General features: G+C 44.5%; 1 protein-coding gene across 3 annotated transcripts in view; it reads right to left on the bottom strand.

Moving 5' to 3' along the window:
• Positions 1–19,627, bottom strand: part of TNC (tenascin C) — an 83,826-nt gene extending 64,199 nt beyond the window's left edge. Inside the window, exon 1 of one of the 3 annotated variants that reach the window (XM_053373405.1) lies at positions 19,240–19,627. The gene's annotated coding sequence lies outside the window, so the exon portion shown is untranslated. The remainder of the gene's footprint in view (positions 1–19,239) is intronic. The other 2 variants (XM_053373403.1, XM_053373404.1) reach the window with 2 other exon arrangements.
• Between the last annotated feature and the right edge of the window lie 662 nt (positions 19,628–20,289).

Raw genomic sequence — 20,289 nt, 5'->3', positions numbered from 1 at the left:
ATACATAGCACAACATCCATTCACCTCAATCTGAGGGTGCTCACTCCTGGCCTGAACTTTGTGAGCATTGTTGGGCACAGATAGATCTCATTTTAGGAGAGTCAAATTGGCTCCACTAATTGGATCATGAAGCACTAGAAAATGCAAGCATCGAAAGGCATCAACAGCATGGAAACTGACATATGACAAAATGAGAAAAGAACACGAGCATGTCTGTGAGAGGCTTTTGGCAAATCAGCCAATTCAAGTTATTGATATGATTTGCAAGAGGCCATTGTTTTGGTTGTGTATGTGTGTGCTTGTTTGTGTGATAAGGAAAAGTGATAAGGTAAATCACCCATTAATAGGGGCAGGGGATGGAATTTAATTCAATTCACATTTCAAGGCAAACCTACTTCATTCACACTTTCCAAAACAAAATGCAATCCGAAACACAGCAATCGTTCAAAATTCACACACCTCTGAATTTTGCAATGCATTTCTCCTGGTCATGTGATGCACACAACACTGCCTATGCAAAGGTAAACTGTGCATAGAAATGCATATATTAGTGGAAATAGCATGTGAATAAATGCATTATGTTGGAGAAAATGATCTTGCAAAAATTTGTATAGTAGGCAAAAACTACATTCAAAAATATACATATTAGGAAAAAATTACACTAAAATGCTGATGAATGTTCATGAGGACTTTAAAAAGAAGTGCAAACTGATGTGGAGCACTAAATGAGAAATGGAGGTCAACTAACATGGACAGCATTTCCCACCCTTACCCACCGGTAAGCTTGCCTCTTATCAGCAAAGCCATTGCTATTATGTTCCACCCTTTTCCAGGGCCTGTCCATAAAGGGCCTCGGGTAGATCCAGTTTATACAAAGGCCATAGATTGAAAACAGCAGGTCACCATGGCACAATGAGCAGCAACGATCAGAGTGAAGAGGGGGGACATTAACTCTGTTCTAAAAATGGAAATGGAGCTTCAGAAGTAGGCCACACAAAATGACTCCCTGGAAAGCAAAAAACCTGCTTCCCCGCCTCCCTGCCAGCTTCTCTTTGGAAACTCTCACTCACTCACTCTGCCCCTGCAAGCTCATTACAGGCAGTGTCGTGCCCTTAGATTAGAACCTGCTGAAAATTCAGCTACCCCACCTAGGGTGCCCATGTACCCTAATTTGCACAGGAAGGTCCTCTACTTGGGAAGGAAGCCTGTTTGAAGGAATCCTCCATTTGAATAACTGTCTAGTCCAAGTCTGGATTGCAGATTACTTATTCAAACCTTTATTAGGCATTATACAAATAAAACGATAAAAGAGAAAGTAACATATAAAAGCCTTGAGATATATACAGAAAGGCAGCAGTTGGCTACATACATATATATATATATACATATAAAATCAGTGGTTTTCCTTGCTAACCCGCTCCTTGGAGGGCTACTACCAAAAACTCGGCTACCCCCGCCGTTACCCTTTGGTCAACGTCGGATAGGCAGAATCCCACACATTCACCTTGTTGGGGCTCCAGACCACCCAAAAGAGGGGACAGCACGCGTTGACGGAGCGTACTGTACAATGGGCACTGAAAGAGAATGTGCTCTACCGTGTCCGGGACATTCATAAAACATCTGCAGAATCTCTTGTTTCTGGGGATGTTTTGATATCTTCCCCTGACAAATGCTGAGGGAAAAACATTCAAACGGGCCAGCATAAAGGCCCTACGTTGGGCTGGAATTATTAATTTGGTGACGTAATTGGCTCTGTTATCTAAGATATTTAAATCATAGAATATGGGCGAACAAATTTTGTTTACAGCTGCCATAATATTTTGCCTCTCGACATCCTTTAGTCTAGTTAGGATATTATGGAAAATGTATTGCTCATTAGAATTGTACAGGGGCTCCAGCTCGATGCCTAAAGATTCAATCTTTTTTTCGAGGTACTGATACCATCTTGATTTGTAGGAGTCTTTGAGCAAATCAGCGAGCAGACTTGATGGAGGGCAGCGAAAATGGCAGCGTAACCAGTACTTTATTGAGGTGGACCAGGCCCAATATTCCATTGTGTGTATGCCTATTTCTGCACACATTGTTTCATATTTGATCACAGTTGGGAGTCCAAGAATACGTCTCAGAAAGCTGGAGTGAATCTTTTTTAGATCACTATTATATGCTTGGACCCATAGCGGGATTCCATAGAATATCTGGGATTGCACTTTTGTTTGGAATATCTGATTGGCCGCAGGAATAAATTGATTGCCTTTCTGATAATAAAAACGGGCAACAGCTGATGAGGTGCACTTTGCCTGTTTTATGGCATTTGTGCGATGATTTGCCCACCCTAAATTGCTCTGGAATAAGATTCCCAGATACCTATAGATTTTCACTTGTTGGATTTCCTGCCCTCTTATTTTCCATTTCTCTAATTTCCAACCATTCGAGAAGACCAAAATTTTTGTCTTCTCATAATTTATAGAGAGCTTGTTACATTCGCAGTAAAGGATCAGAGAAGATATAAGACGTTTCAGACCCAAGCTCGTTAATGATAGTAGAACAGCATCGTCTGCGTATAATAACAGAGAAACTGGTTTCTGATTAAGTTTAGGGGCATGTGATTGCAGATAAACTGCCCTAAGAAGGGAAAGCAGCATGAGGCATACCTCAGTGGTGAAAGATCTGCTTTGCATGCAGAAGGTCCCAGGTTCAATTCCTGGTGTCTCCAGGTAGGGATGGGAGAGAATTCTGCCTGAAACCCTGAAAAGCCACTGGCACTGACTAGATGGACCAATGACTAATGAGCAGTGACACTAACTGAAGCTAGATGGACCAAAGATCTGACTCAGTAAAAGGTAGCTTCCTATGGTCCAGGGAAGCTGCCCACCAACAGTAAGCACCTGGTTAGCAGACCAAGGAAGCACACCGACCACCTAATTAATGTCTTCCCCACTAGAGTAAGATGCATTTGATTTCTGCTTAAAGTATAGTAATTACTTCCAGATTTGCATAAATCAGCATATACTAATTGCATAGAATCATACAATCTTAGAGTTGGAAGGGACCCAAGAGTCATCTAGTCCAACCCCCTGCAATGCAGGAATCTCAGCTAAAGCATCTATGACAGATGACCATCCAGCCTCTGCTTAAAAACCTCCAAGGAAGGAGAGCCCACCACCTCTTGTAGGAGTCTGTTCCACTGTCGAACAGCTCTTACTGTCAGAAAGTTTTTTCGACTGTTTAGTCAGAATCTTCTTTCTTGTAACTTGAAGACATAGCCTCAATTTCTAGCCTCCAGAGAAGGAGTAAACAAGCATGCTCCCTGTTTCATGTGACAGCCCTTTAGATATTTGAAGATGGCTATCATATCTCCTCTCAGTCTCCTCTTTTCCAGGCTAAGCATACCCAACTCCTTCAAGCGTTCCTCATAAGGCTTAGCTTCCAGACCCTAGATCATCTTGTTTGCCCTCCTCTGCACACGTTCCAGCTTGTCAACAGCTTTCTTAAATTGTGGCACCTAGAGATGGACACATTTGTCCCTATGGAAATTTATTTTGTTTGCTTGTGCCCAGTTCTCCAATCTGTTATGATTGTTTTGAATTCTGAGTCTGTCTTCTGCGGCATTAGCTACTGCTCCCAGTTATGTGTCACCTGCAAATTTGATGAGCATCCCCTCAACTCCTTCATCCAAATCATTTATAAAGACGTTGAACAACAATGGGCCCAGGACAGAACCCTGCACCGCCTCACTTGTCACTTTTTTCCAGGATGATGAATAACCATTAATGAGTACTCTTTGGGCCTGGCCAACTCCTTTGGGCCTGGCCAGCTTAAACCTAACAGTTACCTCGTTCAACCCACATTTTACCACATTTTACCAGCCTCCTCATGAGAATATCATGGGGAACTTTGTTAAGAGCCTTTCTGAAATCAAGATACACTATGTCCACAGCATTTCCCTGATCCACTAAGTTTGTAGTTCCATTAAAAAAAGAAATCGGATTGGTCTGGCATGACTTATTTTGGAGAAACACGTGTTGGGTCTTAGTAATCACAGCATCCTTTTCTAAATGCTCACAGACTGACTGTTTTCTAAATGCTCACAGACTGATCTGTTATAGGATCTTCCCTAGTATCAACGTCAAGCTCCTGGTCAGTAGTTACCTGGGTCTTTCTCCCCCCCCCCTTTTGAAGATGGGGACAACATTTGCCCACCTCCAGTCTGTAGGGACCTCACCTGTTCTCCAATAATTCTCAAAGATAATAGACAAAGGCTCTGAGATTACATCCACAAGCTCCTTTAGTACCCTTGGATGCAGATAATCAGGCCCTGGAGATTTGAATTCATTTAAAGTATCTAGGTGTTCCCTTACTACCTCTTTTCCTATCTTGGGCTGCAGCTCCCTCCTTACATTAGTTACTCTGTTATCACCAGGCTGGGCATCACTTTCCTTTTGGGTGAAGACAGAGGCATAGTAGGTGTTGAGTAGTTCCGCCTTTTCTCTATCACCAATAGCATTTTTCCGTCTTCCCCACACAGAGGACCTACCACTTGCTTGTTCTTCCTATTACTTCAGGCATAGCTGAAGAAACCTTTTATTATTATTATTTTTAACCTCTCTTGCAAGCCTGAACTTCTTCTGAGCTTTAACCAGCCTGACTTCCCTCCTGCAACTCTGGACTACTCTGTACCTCCTTTTTGTCCTCTTCTTTGGTGATGTGTAAGTGACCAAATCCCCATTTGCAATTTCCCCTCAATAAAATCCATTGCTTACATTTCATTAGGCTGCCAGGCTCCCCTAAGCAGGGATGTTGCCTTGGAGGAGTCCAGTACCTGCTTACTCCTCCAAGGCAGAGGTGTGCAACCTCAGGGTCTGGAGCAGAATGTGACACATCCAGGCAACAAACCTCACAGATGCTGCTCCCCACCTTCCTCCAGTGTTTCTGCCTGTCTGGAATATGCCCTTGAAGTGTGACAATGCCTCTTGATTGCCTGAATGGAGGGACCAGAGCATGTGGTTTTTTGTTTGTATAGAACTCTCTGGCTTCTGCGTAGTTGAAATGCTGCCTTCTGTAGAAAGGTCCTAAAACAATGAAAACTCAAGATTCTAGGGCACCTGCCCAGAGCAACAATAAAAGCTTTTTGTGTGTGTGTGTGTGCCATGATGTCTGGCTGACAACCCGCACCTTGGCAGAACTAATGAGAGCCAGTGTGGTAAAGTGCTTAGAGTGTCAGACTACAACCTGGGGGGATCAGGGTTCAAAATCCCTGCTCAGCCATAACACTCAGTGGATGACCCTGGGCCATTCATGCACTCTCAGCCTAAACGACTGCACAGGGTTTTTATGAGGATCAAATGGGGAGGAGGAAAAGTAGACATGCCACCTTGAGATCCTTAGAGGAAAGGTGGGATATACGTCTAATAAAATAAATAAAATAAAATAGCACAACGCAGAACAGTACTTTGCCTTTGCCGAAACACACACTGGAGTTTTCAGATCAGTTTTCCCCACACCCCAACTACATGTGCAGCCAGTTTCCCCACCACCCTGTTTCCAACCACCCCTCCTTTTTGAAAAGACATATGTGGAGCTGGCAAAGATCTGAAAAAGATCTTTTTTAAAACATGCCTTTGGAAAGTTCATTTGCCAAGTTACACATAGTCGGGAGCTCATTTTTTGTCAATGACTTCACTTTGAATTATGCCAAGCCCTTTACAGCTTTCATACATATAGGCCTTGTAATTCTTTTCTCTTTTTTTGTCACCCTTTGTACTCCCCCACACCTCAAAATAAATTGCAGCAGCTAATGTGTAGTTTAAACATAAAGCTGATGTTTCAGTTTCAGGATCCTTGGGACTTCTTTTTTGAAACACACACAGATCACAGATTCTACAGCACACCCTCCAATATTTCAAGGTGGGCAAATTGGGACACACACACACACACACACACCATCCTACCACTTACTCACCCACTCACTGATGCCTGATGCCCACCCACTTGCCCCCACCTTTCACCCACATTCACTTCCACCGCACATACACCTGATGTCACCTTACCTTTGCTCACTCATGCATGGGCATGCCTGTCAGCTGGCTGGCTGCTGCCATGTGCCTCTGCCTGCCACCACCACACACACACACACACACACACACACAGAGAGAGAGAGAGAGAGAGAGAGAGAGAGAGAGAGAGAGAGCGAGCCACAGGGATGTACTTCCAGAAGTGGCACCGGCTTCCAGAAGTACATTGTTGTGGCCCTCCTTGTGTGTGTATGGTGGCGGTCAGTGGCAGCCAGTCAGTGAAGGCGCAGAACCAAAGAAAGCACTGAACCATAAGAAAGCTCAGGACATTCTGGGTTGGAATCAGAAGCCAGGGTGGCTTTTGTAATTCCGGGAAGTCTGCGTTAAAATGGGGCAGTTGTTCAGTATGCTACAGGCCTTTCGAATATGGTGTTCTAGTTATTAATCCACTTACTGAATAGCTGTTCCACTGGATGAAGCCAATCTGGTCTTTTTTAAAATAGAAAAGTTTGACCCCACCAAGCCTGGTCCATTAAGGCAAAGAGGCTGTTGCCCCACCAACCACATTCTGCCCAGAGCCAGACTCTTCTAATCTTCTTTCTTACTTACAACCAACCCAGGACATAGCCCTGGCTGAGAGCTTCCACCTCCCCCTTAGTCTCATTGCTGCCTCCTGTAGAACTCAGCAGGGAGGAGGATTATTGGAGAAAAACTAGAATGAATTCAACTCTGCATGTCATCAGCTCTAGTTTCACCTGCTTCTGGGCTCCACACCTTCCACCCCAAGTGTCCCAGTGGCTGAGCCGGATTTAGGGCAGCAGTGATTCCGTCACACTGGGAGTTGAGCCTAGGGGCGCCTCGGGGATTTACAACTATGATGTAGTGAATTGATCAGAAAGGGGGTGGGTAGGCCACCAAATTTTGGCCTCACAGAAGGTACCACTGAAATTTGAAAAACCAAACTCCACCCCTGCCAGTGGGCACCATTAACTTCCTCTTACTGCCCAGTATGATGGAACCGATTTCCATGTCTGCATTAATCAGTGATATCAGTCTTTACTGGCAATGGCTGAGAATGGAAACAAGCAGTTCAGATGTGCCTGCAGGCCTAAAAGGGCCAGCGCCCTCTGCTGAAAGATGGTGTGCTGAATCTCCACTTTCTAGTTCTCCTTCCCAGAGAAGATAATTTTTTGATTTCACCACATCTGACAGAACTAGGCCAAGCAGCTGTGGGGATGTGTGGAGGAGATTAACACAAGCATTCTAGGAACCATTTATGTGGTCTTGTGCATGGTGGAAAGGGATTTTTCGTCTTCCCACACATGTAAATACACTAGTACAGAAATGTTCTTAGCAAGCAATGGATGGAACACTCGCTGAGCAACCCAGGAATTATTTAGGAGGAGGGAGCAGGAAGTTCATCAGAAGGAAAACTTATCGACTCACCATCCTCATAAAAGAGAGTGGAGGTACATTTAGGCCACGTTGTACATTTAAAGCAGTATTAATGCCATTTTGAATAGTCCTGGCTTCCCCAAAGAATTCTGGGAGCCATCCTTTGTAAAGGGTGCTAAGAGTTGTTAGGAGACCTCTATTCACCTCAAAGAGCCACAGCTCCCAGAGTTCCCTAGGAAAGAGGGATTGACAATTATTTATTTTACTGATTTTCAATAATTTTAAACAAATTACTACCAAATTAATTCAAATTTAAAAGCTGACTCCCCCCCACAAGATGTTCCTTCTTTTTCCCTCCCTGCATTGCTGCTCCAAGTACATTAGCTTTTCCAACTTTCATTTCAATATTCATTTATCCTTCCTCCCTGCGCATCCCTAGGAAAGAAGGCTTGATTGTTAAACCACTCTGAAAATTGTAGCTCCTTAAAAGGACCAAGGGTCTCCTAACACCCTTAACAAACTATAGTTCCTAATTTTCTTTAGGAGAAGCTATGTTTAATGCTTCTTTAAATGTGTGGTCTGTCATTAAAGGCCCTGGTGACCTCTGTGGATAGCCTTTTACCAGCTTTGTCTGGTCATATAACAATAACTTGGTTACTGTAGTCCAGGTAAGCTTGAGGCTGGATTACTGCAAAGCACTTTATTTGGGACTTCCTTTGGGCCTGATCCAGAAGTTCCAGCTATTGCAGAATGCAGTGGCTATAATGCTGAATGGAACAGATTACTAGCAGCTTGTGACACATTTGCTGAAGCATCTGCACTGGCGGCCCACAGGCTACCAGGCCAAGTTCAAGCCTTTTACGTTGATAAAAGAATACCTTAAGGACTGTCTGAGCCCTTATAGTGCAGCTTAATCACTGAGATCATATGGAGGAGCACTGCTACTTGTCCCCTGTGTTACAAATGCCTGAGTGGTCTCAACTGGAAGTCAGACATTTAGTGTCCCATGCTATGGAATATTCTTCCAGTAGAGAGTTGAAAGACATCCTCACTTTTGAATTTCAGACATTTCTTGAAGACCGTTTTATGCTGAGAAGGGAACAGAATGTGATTCTATATCTATCATCTATCTATCATCTATCTATCTCTATCCACACACACACACACACACACACAGCTAGATTTGTCTGATCATGACAATGGGTCTTAACATTAGTTTGGGACTATAAATGGTCAAACAGTGAAATGAGTTAGCAAAAGGGAAGGAACATTTCAGAGACTGTAGAAGTAATGTTTCTGTTCTTACTCAGCACCATTGAGATTTTTGTTTTGTTTTGTTTTTTGAGTAGTGACTTCAGTTTTAGAATTGACAAGTTGGAATGGATTCAGAGAAGCACTCCAGGGAACTAAATGGCAAACTTCTGTGGAGAGATTGAAGGCACACTGTGTATGTTGTTTAGCTAAGAGAAAAAGGATTTACAGAAAGGAGAAGCTGACAGTTTGTATTTAAAAGGATGTCAGAAGCAGGGAGGGAGAGAAGAGGAGGAAAACTGACCATCCTGTCTTCCATAGCCAAGACAAGGAACAATGGCTTGAATTTGGCAACCTTCCCCAATTTTGTTGAATTTGGGGATATTTATAAAAGGCTTCTCATTCAGATTTCTCCCCTGATTTTTGGAGTTCTGAAAATGTCCTGAGCCTTGTTCACATGAGAATGAATGCGTGCAGACCACTGTTAACCAGTGTGGTACCTTCTAGATCTGGACTATAACTCCCACTCTCCCTGACTCTCCCATGCTGGTTAGGTATGCTGGGAGTTCAAAATGTCTGGAGGGAAATGCATTAGCTACATCATCATCATCATCATCATCATCATCATCATCATAATAATAATTTTATACCCAGCCACTGTGGGTGGCTCCCAGCAGAATATTAAAAATAGAATCAAACATTTAAAACTTCCCTAAACAGGGCTGCCTTCAGATGTTTTCTAAAAGTCAGGTAGTTTTTTATTTCCTTGACATCTGATGGGAGGGCATTCCACAAGGTGGGCACCACTACCAAGAAGGCCCTCTACCTGGTTCCCTGTAACCTCACTTCTCACAGTAAGGGACTTGCCAGGAGGCCCTCGGGGCTGAACAATGGGGGTGGAGATGCTCCTTCAGGTATACTGGGCTGAGGCCATTTATGGCTTTAAAGGTCAGCATCAACACTTTGAATTGTGCTTGGAAATGTACTGGCAGCCAATGTAGGTCTTTGGGACCAGTGTTATATGGTCTCGGTGGCCACTCCCAGTCACTAGTCTCGCTAGATGTACAGGGAATGAACAGAATTGTTCCAGCTCTGAGCTGTTGGTCCCATCCTGTTTGAGTGTTTGGATGATGGTGTAAAAAGTTATTCTTTGCCTAAGTGATGGATGTAGCTCAGCAATAGGGCATCTGTATGCAAAAAGGTCCCAGAACAATTGATAGAATAACTTTACATTATCTCGTTTGGACCCTCTCTATGATGGTGCTATGCATTTCTGCACTTAATTCAAAATGTGGTAAGCCAGTCCTTGCTCAGTCAGCTGAGTGCTGCACTGGACCTCTGCCCTGAGCTCCTTCCCTAAGTGCACCACTGATTTTGCAAGGAGAAAACTACAATATGCATTTAGCTATGAGCAACAGATGAACAAATCAATGGAAGCAGCCTTCTGTGAGAAAATCTCCATTTGGAAAAGATAGCAGTGTTCTGCTGTGGAAGAATGGACCTTGGGTGGATCTACACACAGGGAGAAAACCACTATAAATAAGTCAGAAATTAAAACGTTTTAACAAGAGGGAGGGAAACGCTATGGAAGATTGCTTAGAATTTTTTTCTTTTCTTTTTTTCTTTCCAGCATCATCTGGCCGGATGTTTATAACGTATTCAAAACACTGTTTCTTGACTAATGTAGCTGAGTCCAAGCTTGAGGGATCTCATACTATCCTTATTTCCTTAGCACAAAACATGGGGGGGGGGAGTTGGGGCACTTCACAGAAGTGAGTCCCCGTGCTGCGTTTCGCTAGTTTAGCACAGTGCATGGGGGCTCGCCGAGCAGGCGGCTCGGTTCGGGGGCAGCTTGTGGGCCAGTTAAACGACCCCCATGGGCCCCTTGTGGCCCATGGGCCTTAGCCTGCCTACCCCTGCCCTAGGACAAACCTTGGTTGAAGTTTGTAGTTAGTCTGGAAACAGCTAAACCAAGAGCCTGGGTTTGGATGACATACTAAACAGCACAGTGGCAGAATGATTGGGTAGGAGCAAAGTGGCCTCAATCACCTCTCTGGAGCTCACATGTTTGCACCAAGTCACTAACACTATCCAGTTGCAAAACTGGTAAGTTAGCGTTGCTTTCAATTCCTCCCAAGGAGACAGATTGGCACAGCGCTGTTCCATGTATTTCACAGCAGCAAAGCTGAATCTGCTACTCTGTATACACTGAGCACCCATTCCTACCAAATATACACTAAACAGCTAATCTGGACTCAACATGTGTGCTTAAGCAGCCCTGTTTGGCGATTCTGCTCACAGTTAACACCACCACATGAACACAAATCAGGGCTACACCAAGTAGCCTCTCTCCTTGCCATCTCCACATAGGATGCAAATTTCTCATGGGAGGAGGAGATATGGCTCAATGGTAGAACATCTGCCTTGCATTCTAAATGTCCTAGAGTCTCCTCCAGCACCATAACTCAAAAGCATCAATTCTTTGGCGATCAGCCTTCTTTATGGTCCAGCTCTCACTTCCATACATCACTACTGGGAAAACCATGGCTTTAACTTTTGCTTCTAGCATTGCCCAATACTAGCACGTGGCCCCTGGAAGGTTGCCTAGAAGGGAATGTGGCCCTTGGACTGAAAAAACAACAACCCTGCTTCTGATGTGAATGAGACCAGTCTATTCACACAGAGGACTCCCTCTCCCACCAATCCCAGCTGCAAGTCCTTAAAGCTCTCCCTAGCATTTTCTAATCAAACAAGAAACATTCTCATGAGAGAAAGGGCAATCAGGTTTCTGCATAATGAAATGTGTATTTTAACCTTAATTAGATGGACATGGCAGGCTCTGCCTACTCATTATGGCTGAAGACATGTCAAGTCTCCTTTCAGCTCCTCAGAAAGCAGTACTGAAACCCACCTCCCCTTCCCGCACCCTCCCCACACATCCTGCTTGCCAGACAGACAGCCTCTTGTCAGGCCAAGGAACTCCCAACTCTCCGGCTTATTTACATCACATTTGGGGAGGGGGATATTTCAGGATTTCCTGGACAAGTGCCTGGTTCTTAATTTTTCCCACATGTGGAGAACATTTGCCACTGACAAAGAGAGTCTGAGGAGAAGAAAATACTGTGGCCAAACCTGAGAGCATCCTTTGAATACAAAGCAGATTATTGCTCACTCTTAACAGCTTTGTGTTTCACCAGCAAATGGGCCACTAACTTTTTCATTTTTGTTTCATTCTCAGGTTTCCCTCTGATATTTGTTGGTTTTTGAACTAGCAGACAAAGTTGATTTTTGGTTAGCAGTCGTGTCCGTGTCAAATTCTAGCTCCAAAAACTAACACTGTGCACCGTCCCCCACCCACTTGACCCAATCCAGGCCAACCTGAGGAATCCAAGATCCACCCTCAAATCAATTTGGGTGTGGGGCAAATGTTTAATAGGATTTTTAAACCCTAATTAAACATAGGGGCAGGAGCTTCCTCCTTCCCCATCTACCAGCCATGCAATAGACAGGAGGGTTCAATCTTGCTTGGTGCTGCTTCACCAGTGTGTCCCCTGAGGGGAATTTGCTGGTGTTGCCTACATCTTGCCTCCAATTGCCATGTTACCAGAGCAATCCACTTTTGGGGAAGGAAGTCTTGAGGAACAGTTTGCAAAATTCAGGGGAGACACATTTAAGTTTGTGCATTATTTCATGAAGTGCAGATGAAGCAGGTTTTCATTAGAATGTGAACCACACTACATTTCCCTCCCATCCTCAATTCAAAGTCCATTTGGACACCTTTAGCCAAATTGATACCATGCATCCCTAAGGTCAGAAATGTCCTGAGAATGTTAAGTGTTAGCAACCTTGCAAGCCCACAGTCAGCAGAGGGCAGCATTGAGAGCAAGAGACAGTGTATTTTCCCCTATGTGGTTTCCTGCCAAACTCGCAAGCTCCGCCCCTTCCACCTCTCTTGCAGGAGACAGCCACGAGAGAGTAGCTCCACCATGTTGACTTAGAATTCAAAACTATCCTTCTAAATATGAAGTAAGTGTAAATTAAAAAAAAACATTTTCTTCTTTATTAACGAAACCTCAGTTTTATTTACTCTTTTATGCAATACTAGTAATATGTGAATGAGACAAGTGCTGGAGGGAGTGGATAGCTCTAGCTCCCGTCCCTCCAACTCTCCTATATAAACCTAATTAAAAAAGAAGAAGCAAGTAGAACATTGCACAGGAAATTAGTCTAGCAGCCTCTGAAGGGCAGCATGCTCCCCATCCCTATTCAAGGCAGCAGCATGAGGAGACTTAGCACTTAGACAGCTGATACAACTACCACCCTAATCAACCTGCTTCCATCAACCCTTATCTTATATCAGGTTCTGCCTAGTCAAGCACCTGTTCACCCCTGCTGTGTTGCTACCTGCAGCCAACTTCCTCCTGTTGCTTTCTGAACTTCAGCAGCTGCTTTTGAAACATGCCTCAGTTGCTGGAAACTGCAGTAGGGAAGAGATGCTGTTTCATTCAGGTGCTGTTTGCTGTCTACTAATTGGGGCATCCTGGGCTAGAAGGACTAATCAGCTTACAATATATAAAGGTAAAGGTACCCCTGCCGGTACGGGCCAGTTGTGTCCGACTCTAGGGTTGTGCGCCCATCTCACTTAAGAGGCTGGGGGCCAGCGCTGTCCGGAGACACTTCCGGGTCACGTGGCCAGCGTGACAAAGCTGCTCTGGTGAGCCAGCACCAGCTCAGCACACGGAAACGCTGTTTACCTTCCCGCTATAAAGCGGTCCCTATTTATCTACTTGCACTTAAGGGTGCTTTTGAACTGCTAGGTGGGCAGGAGCTGGGACCGAAAGACGGGAGCTCACCCCGCCGCGGGGATTCAAACCGCCGACCATGTGATCGGCAAGCTCTAGGCACTGAGGTTTTACCCACAGCGCCACCCACATCCCTTACAATATATATACCCCACCTTTTCCCCTGATGGGATTCAAGGCTTACAGATGAAAACGAGAACTGCTAAAAACAGAAAAATCAATCATTAAAATACAATTAAACATTGATAGAATTAAAACTATATATTATTTAAACTGCAGGTGGTGACAGCAGTCACGAAAATAAAGACGCCTGCTTCTTGGGAGAAAAGCGATGACAAACCTAGACAGCATCTTAAAAAGCAGGGACATCACCTTGCTGACAAAGGTCCATATAGTTAAAGCTATGGTTTTCCTATTAGTGATGTATGGAAGTGAGAGCTGGACCATAAAGAAGGCTGATTGCCAAAGAATTGATGCATTTGAATTATGGTGCTGGAAGAGACTCTTGAGAGTCCCATGGACTGCAAGAAGATCAAACCTATCCATTCTGAAGGAAATCAACCTTGAGTGCTCCCTGGAAGGACAGATCCTGAAGCTGAGGCTCCAATACTTTGGCCACCTCATGAGAAGAGAAGACTCCCTGGAAAAGACCCTGATGCTGGGAAAGATGGAGGGCACAAGGAGAAGGGGACGACAGAGGACGAGATGGCTGGACAGTGTTCTCGAAGCTACAAGCATGAGTTTGATCAAACTGCGGGAGGCAGTGGAAGACAGGAGTTCTTGTCGTGCTCTGGTCCATGGGGTTACGAAGAGTCGGACACAACTAAACAACAACAACAATTTAAACTATATTAAATATTTTAAACATACCAGGATTTACAATAAAAACAGCACAACACCAGCTCTTTAATTAAAAGCAGCCAGTCCCCAAAAGCCTTTTGGAGCATAAAAGTCTTCACCTTCAGGGGGAAGGACAGCAAGGAAGGAGCCAGTCTGGCTTCTCCAGGGTGGGAGCTCCAATATCTGGGAGCAGACATTAAGAATATGTCTCTTGGACTCTGGAAGCTTGTGGCCAAATCCCCACTAGAGCTTACAGTACCCCACTCTGCTTATTTCTTTTACCTCATCCCACATCTTTCCACCTCCTTGACCCTCAATTATGAGATTGCAAGACATAATTTCCAATTGCGTTGAGGAACCTCAGGCCACCTGGAGATTCTTTCTAGACCACACAACCCTTCACAGCCACACCTGCTTTTCCCAGGTCACTCCCCTCACTGACTTCACTTCACATCCCCCTTTTGTTTTCTTTGCTAGATTTGAACTCTGATCATGACTCTTACATGCCTGGGTGGAGGGCAAAGAGGGATGTGTGAGGGTAAAGAAACCAGTCTACTGTGTAATGGTAAAATTCACATTTGCTGCTCTGCCTACTTTTCCTTCTGGCCCCATCCACCACTGGTATGTGACCCCCAGAAAATTACCCAGAAAGCATGTGGCCCTTGGGCAGAAAAGGTTCCCCCACCCCAATATACGGTCTCTTTTGGAGGAAGATATAGGATAGAAAATTGATAAATAAATTAGTATAAGAAATGTAGTTTTACAGTTTTTCAGAAACTTAAAGCAAATCCCTTTTAAACTTTAGAAAGTAGAGAGGGCTTATATTCCAACAAGCAAATTGTGTGTTTCTAGCCTTGCAGGCTTATGAGGTTCTCACTAGCCTTTTCATTCAGCAAAATCTTTAGGGCTCACATCCTGTTTCTGAATCTGATATATACTAAACCAATTTGTGGATTCTGTATGCACCAGAATATTCCATTCATGCCAAAAGCTTAAAGTCTGAAAAATGGTGGAATTGATCGCAGCTACTTTATTCCCTCTCAAGTTCTTATTCCCTCCCCTCCCTTCAGAATCTCCTGACACGGAGCAAATTAGCACGTAAAGAAGAACCAACATGAAAACTCCTCTCTTGATGTGCTAGCTTTTTACATGAAGGGGCCACTCTCAACATGCAGACTAATACACTGGCATTTCAAAGCAGAACAGTCCCAGCTAGGAGGGTTGTTCGATTTGCATCTTCTAATATATTGACTGACATACCAAATTGCATAGCTGGAAGGACCATAAAGGCAATCTCTGACCCAATCATGCATCTAATGAAAGGTTTCCCAAACTTAGGTCTCTAGCTGTTGTTGGACTATGATTCCCATCATCCCTGACCACTGGTCCTGGTAACTAGGGGGGAAGGGAGCTAAAGTCCAAAACCAGCTGGAGACCCAAGTTTGGGAAACCCTGATCTAAAGATAGTCCCATCACCTCCTTATCTGACCCACCTCATTTCCAAGGGCAACCTACCTAGACAATAGGTAGGCTGATTACACATTTGGATGTTGCTGCACAAATAATGGTCCTGCCCCCTGGACCAACTGTACTAAAGGAAAAGGTAAAGGGACCCCTAACCATTAGGTGCAGTCATGACCAACTCTGGAGTTGCGGCGCTCATCTCGCTTTATTGGCCGAGGGAGCTGGCGTACAGCTTCTGGGTCATGTGGCCAGCATGACTAAGTTGCTTCTGGCGAATCAGAACAGCACACGGAAACGCTGTTTACCTTTCTGCCGGAGCGGTACCTATTTATCTACTTGCACTTTGACGTGCTTTCGAACTGCTAGGTTGGCAGGAGCAGGGACCGAGCAATGGGAGCTCACCCCGTCACGGGGATTCGTACTGCCAACCTTCTGATCAGCAAATCCTAGGCTCTGTGGTTTAACTCACAGCACCACCCGCGTTCCAACTGTACTACTGAATATATAAACTAATCTACAGTATTCAGGGCATTACTTCCCAACACAACCTGAACTCTAAACCTGAAGAGTTTTGTAATTCCTCCTGCTAAATATTGATTGTTTGTGTGAGAGTAGGATCCCATTAAGAAGGAGAGGTCTCATTGTAAACCTGTCTTCCACCTCTGGTAGCCAGGTGTGGAAATTGTTTCTCTGCTAAGGTTACATTCCCATCCTGCCAGTGCTTATCTCTTCAGGTTATTTAGAACTACTTATTTTAGTGGGTTGCATTTTCTCCCCAGCAAAAGTGGAACCAGTTATACTTTCAGCACATTAAGCTGATCCAAGACTGTGCCATAAATAAATTACCAGTTGCTTTAAAACAATAGCCATTGGGAGCACTGGGAGCACTACATAGTGCTTTGTGTGTGCTTGCAAGGGGATGAAATAAGACACAGTAGTGAAATAGGAGCTGGCAGGCAGCGGGGAGAGTTGCAAGTGCACACACCCCTCTGTCCAGGCAGTTTCTTGGCAGTCCCAGGCAAGTCTAGTCAGTCAGGAGTAAGCTGCACTAAGTTCAATAGCACTTGTTCCCGGGTAACTGTGTGTCAAGTTGAAGCCTAAATGTGCTACTGGCTGGGTTGTATTTAGACTTCCTCATAAGGGGATGCTGAAAGCGGGAGCTGATACAAGGAGGGCTGTAAGCTGAATGTGTTGCAATCTGGCTGGTGTGTCCCATGTGCTTTCTCGTGCACAATCCACAGCCTATTCTGATGCATGTTCTTGGCGCATCCTCTTTTCATTTACTCAGAAGTGAGTTTAATGGGACTTATCCCAAATGCAGTCCTCTAGACCTCGCTAGCTGGAGGCCACCATTGCCATTGTCCTCAGTGACACTTCTTTTACCCAGCCATATCCCCTTCCCAGCCTTACATCATACCCTCCTTGAGCATCCCCCCCCCCCGGACTCTGCCTCCCCAGCTGGGATATGTCCTTAAACTTGGATGGTGCCTTTTTGTTGCCTGGGTGGAAAACAGAGAGGGAAGTGTGAGTGAAACTAGTCTACCGTACAAAGCAGGGGTGTAGCGTGGTGGGATCAGGGGTGCCATGGCCTTGAGCACATGATGTTGAGGGGGTGCAAACCAGGCACCCTCATGCAGGGATCCCCATCGCACTCTACCTGCTGCTGGGGGTCTCTGGGTCCTAGAGCCCAGCCTGGCCTCACTGTTGTGTCCCTGGCCCCCTTGCTGAATGACCTCCCATTGTTGGGGGGATTCACCTGCACAGGTAGGCAGGTTGTGCAGTGTAGCCCCGCTTGCCTGAGTGGGGAAGCTTTATTTTATCATTATTTTAGTCTGAAACCAGTTCCCCATCCACGGTGTTTAAGACTGCAGTGTTGTGAATCTAATCTTACTTCATTGAGAGTAATTCTATTAAGCAAACCGGGAGTTAGTTTGGAGCAAACACTCATAAGGTCAGGCTACTGCTCTCTCTCCCATGGGACTGAGTGGTAGATGCAACATGATCCTTCAGGCATTTCCTCAGACACATTTTCTGTTATGTCTGATGGGGTGTTTAGTTAGGAATACAACTTTAAATGGCTTAGATTTTAATAGTCGAAAACAACCTCTCCTCTGTGAAAAAGCTGCTTATCAAAAACCCTATGATAGTTTCCTTTAAGATTCCAACTTTCACTTTAGGCAGAATTCAGTGCAATCTTCAAAGTGGATTTCACAGCATTGATGCTTTTTAACTGTGTGATAGTTCTGAATTAAAACTGTAAGCCTAAGCACACTTAGGTGAGAGTAAACCCTTCTGAACACAATATTAACCATATGGAGAACAGATCCCCATTGAAAATCATCAACATGCTTAACTTAGGTCCAATAGTTTCAATGGGTCTACTCCAAGTAGAATTGTTGGATCCAACCCAGTGGGTATGGCTTCTGAATGAAATAGGACCAGCCAGCCTCAGATCCATACTACATCACACAAGACTTCTGAAGTACTTGGGAAAGCGGGCAAGAAAATGTTCCATTAATAAAAACCTACAGCCTGTCCTGAAAGATATTATACTACTGAATGTAGCTGGCAAGTTGAGAAGCTAGATCCAGCTACTTAGCCAAGCCAAGGGTTACAGACCCATTTTTCTTCTCATTCAACTCATGAGATCCCATGCTTGCACAAATGCACTATTCAGCCAGCTGGTGCACAGAAAAGTGTAGAGATGAATAAAACTATCAGAGTGATAGGCTGCTCAGTGTGGAAAAAAAGCAGCTTGCTTCAAGAGCTGTGGAGAGGTGGGAGAAGAGAAGCATTTTCCATCCTCTGGCACAGATCACCCTCTGTTTTCAATAGCCAAATGAAAGAAAGCTACATGCTGAACTTTGCCTTTAAATTTTTTGGTCTGGAAGCCAGGCGCACACATTTCAGGAAGAAATTGGAATCCACCGCCAAACACAAGACTGGCTTCTTTCTTTCTTTCTTTACAATGAACAAGGTTCATTTGCATCTTTAAAAGGTTACATTCCCAATGCTATCAGTTAATCTCCATCACCCCTTGAAGTCTCAGAAACATGAATAACCCCCATTTCCCCATCCTCACTTGCCATTTTCATTGTGTGTTTGCTTTGCTACTTTAATTGGGGTGTGTGTGCCTGTGTGTATGTGTGTGTGCATGCCCACCCTCCATTAGCATGCCTTCATCTCTCATTCATTCATTGGCTAATTTATGCATCCACTGAAAACACCATAGAAACACAGATCTGATCCCATCTGGCATTACACAAAATAAACAAACTTTTAAATTTCTGCATATCTATATCTATATCTGTATCTATATCATCTATATCTATATCACCTAGTAATCTCAAAAGCATCTCCAGGTCCAAACTCCAGCAACTCAGAAAAAAAGAACCATAAAAGAATGGAACCTATTCTAACATTTACTTTTCCATCCCCTGAAAAATGCCATGCTCAATGTTAGAGAGAAGACTTACCTGCTTGCCTTTGATATGTGTTAGTTCCTTGTGCTGCGTCAAGTCTCCAGGGGATAAATAGGATGCTTTACTCTTGTCCGCTTCTGTCTTGAGGGAAAAAATTCAGAAAACTTGTCCCATCTATGGTATAGACAGGACAAGTCAGAGAGAGAAAGACAGAGAGAGGGGAAAAGAGAGGGAGGGAGAATGTTTGACAGTAAGGCAAACTCTGGTTGGAGTAAGCTGTTTCTGCTGGTTTATATAGCTGAGTAGATCCTTAGCTCATTCCACTGTAATGGGATGCCTTCAAGGCACAGACTCTGTAGTTTTGCAGTTGGCAAATTAAAGGCACAGGTCCTCTCTGGACCCTGCGCTTGCTTGTGTGAAAGACACAGGCACTCACATATATAGGAGCGGAGGCACAAAAGGCATTTGCATGTAATTTATGATGAGAGGAAGGCATAACCGCACCCCCTTTCCTCCCCACTAAGGGACTCTGTGTGTGTGTGTGTGTGTGTGTGTGTGTGTGTAGGAAACTCAGCTCAAGGCATCAAATGATTCAGAGGGGAGAGCATTTCCCCAAGGAATATTGCACATTTCATTATATTTTTGTTAATACCCACCCACCCACACACACACCCCACACACCCCATCAGATCATTAAGGCTGCCAGGACTCTCTAGCACAGTCCTCTTAAGGCAGCACCATATATCCAGTGTGTGCATGTGTGCACACACAAGTGTGAACTAGTTTTCCAGTGCTCATGAAAAGTATATGCTTTGTTGATAGCTGGGGCATCTCAAAAGCAGATGCTTAGGTGAATAGAGTCAGCTGCAATTTTTATTCGAGGAATTTTATGCCTTGCGCAACCAGCTGGAGTTGTGGCTACACTTGGTCTACAGGTGCCTCTCCCAGAGTTTTGACAGTGGCAGGCACTCACTGACCCCCATGCTGACAGCTACCAAGCTGGGCACGGTCTAGGTAGAGAGCCTCCCCTACACTCAGTGTCTCAGCTTGATCAAGTCCCAGACCTCTTAGAATCATAGAATTGTAGAGTTGGAAAGGACCATG

Source organism: Podarcis raffonei, chromosome Z (genome assembly GCF_027172205.1).
Source record: "Podarcis raffonei isolate rPodRaf1 chromosome Z, rPodRaf1.pri, whole genome shotgun sequence".
Taxonomy (NCBI): domain Eukaryota; kingdom Metazoa; phylum Chordata; class Lepidosauria; order Squamata; family Lacertidae; genus Podarcis; species Podarcis raffonei.
Note: the sequence above shows the minus strand (reverse complement) of the source record. Positions and strands in the feature narration are given on the sequence as shown.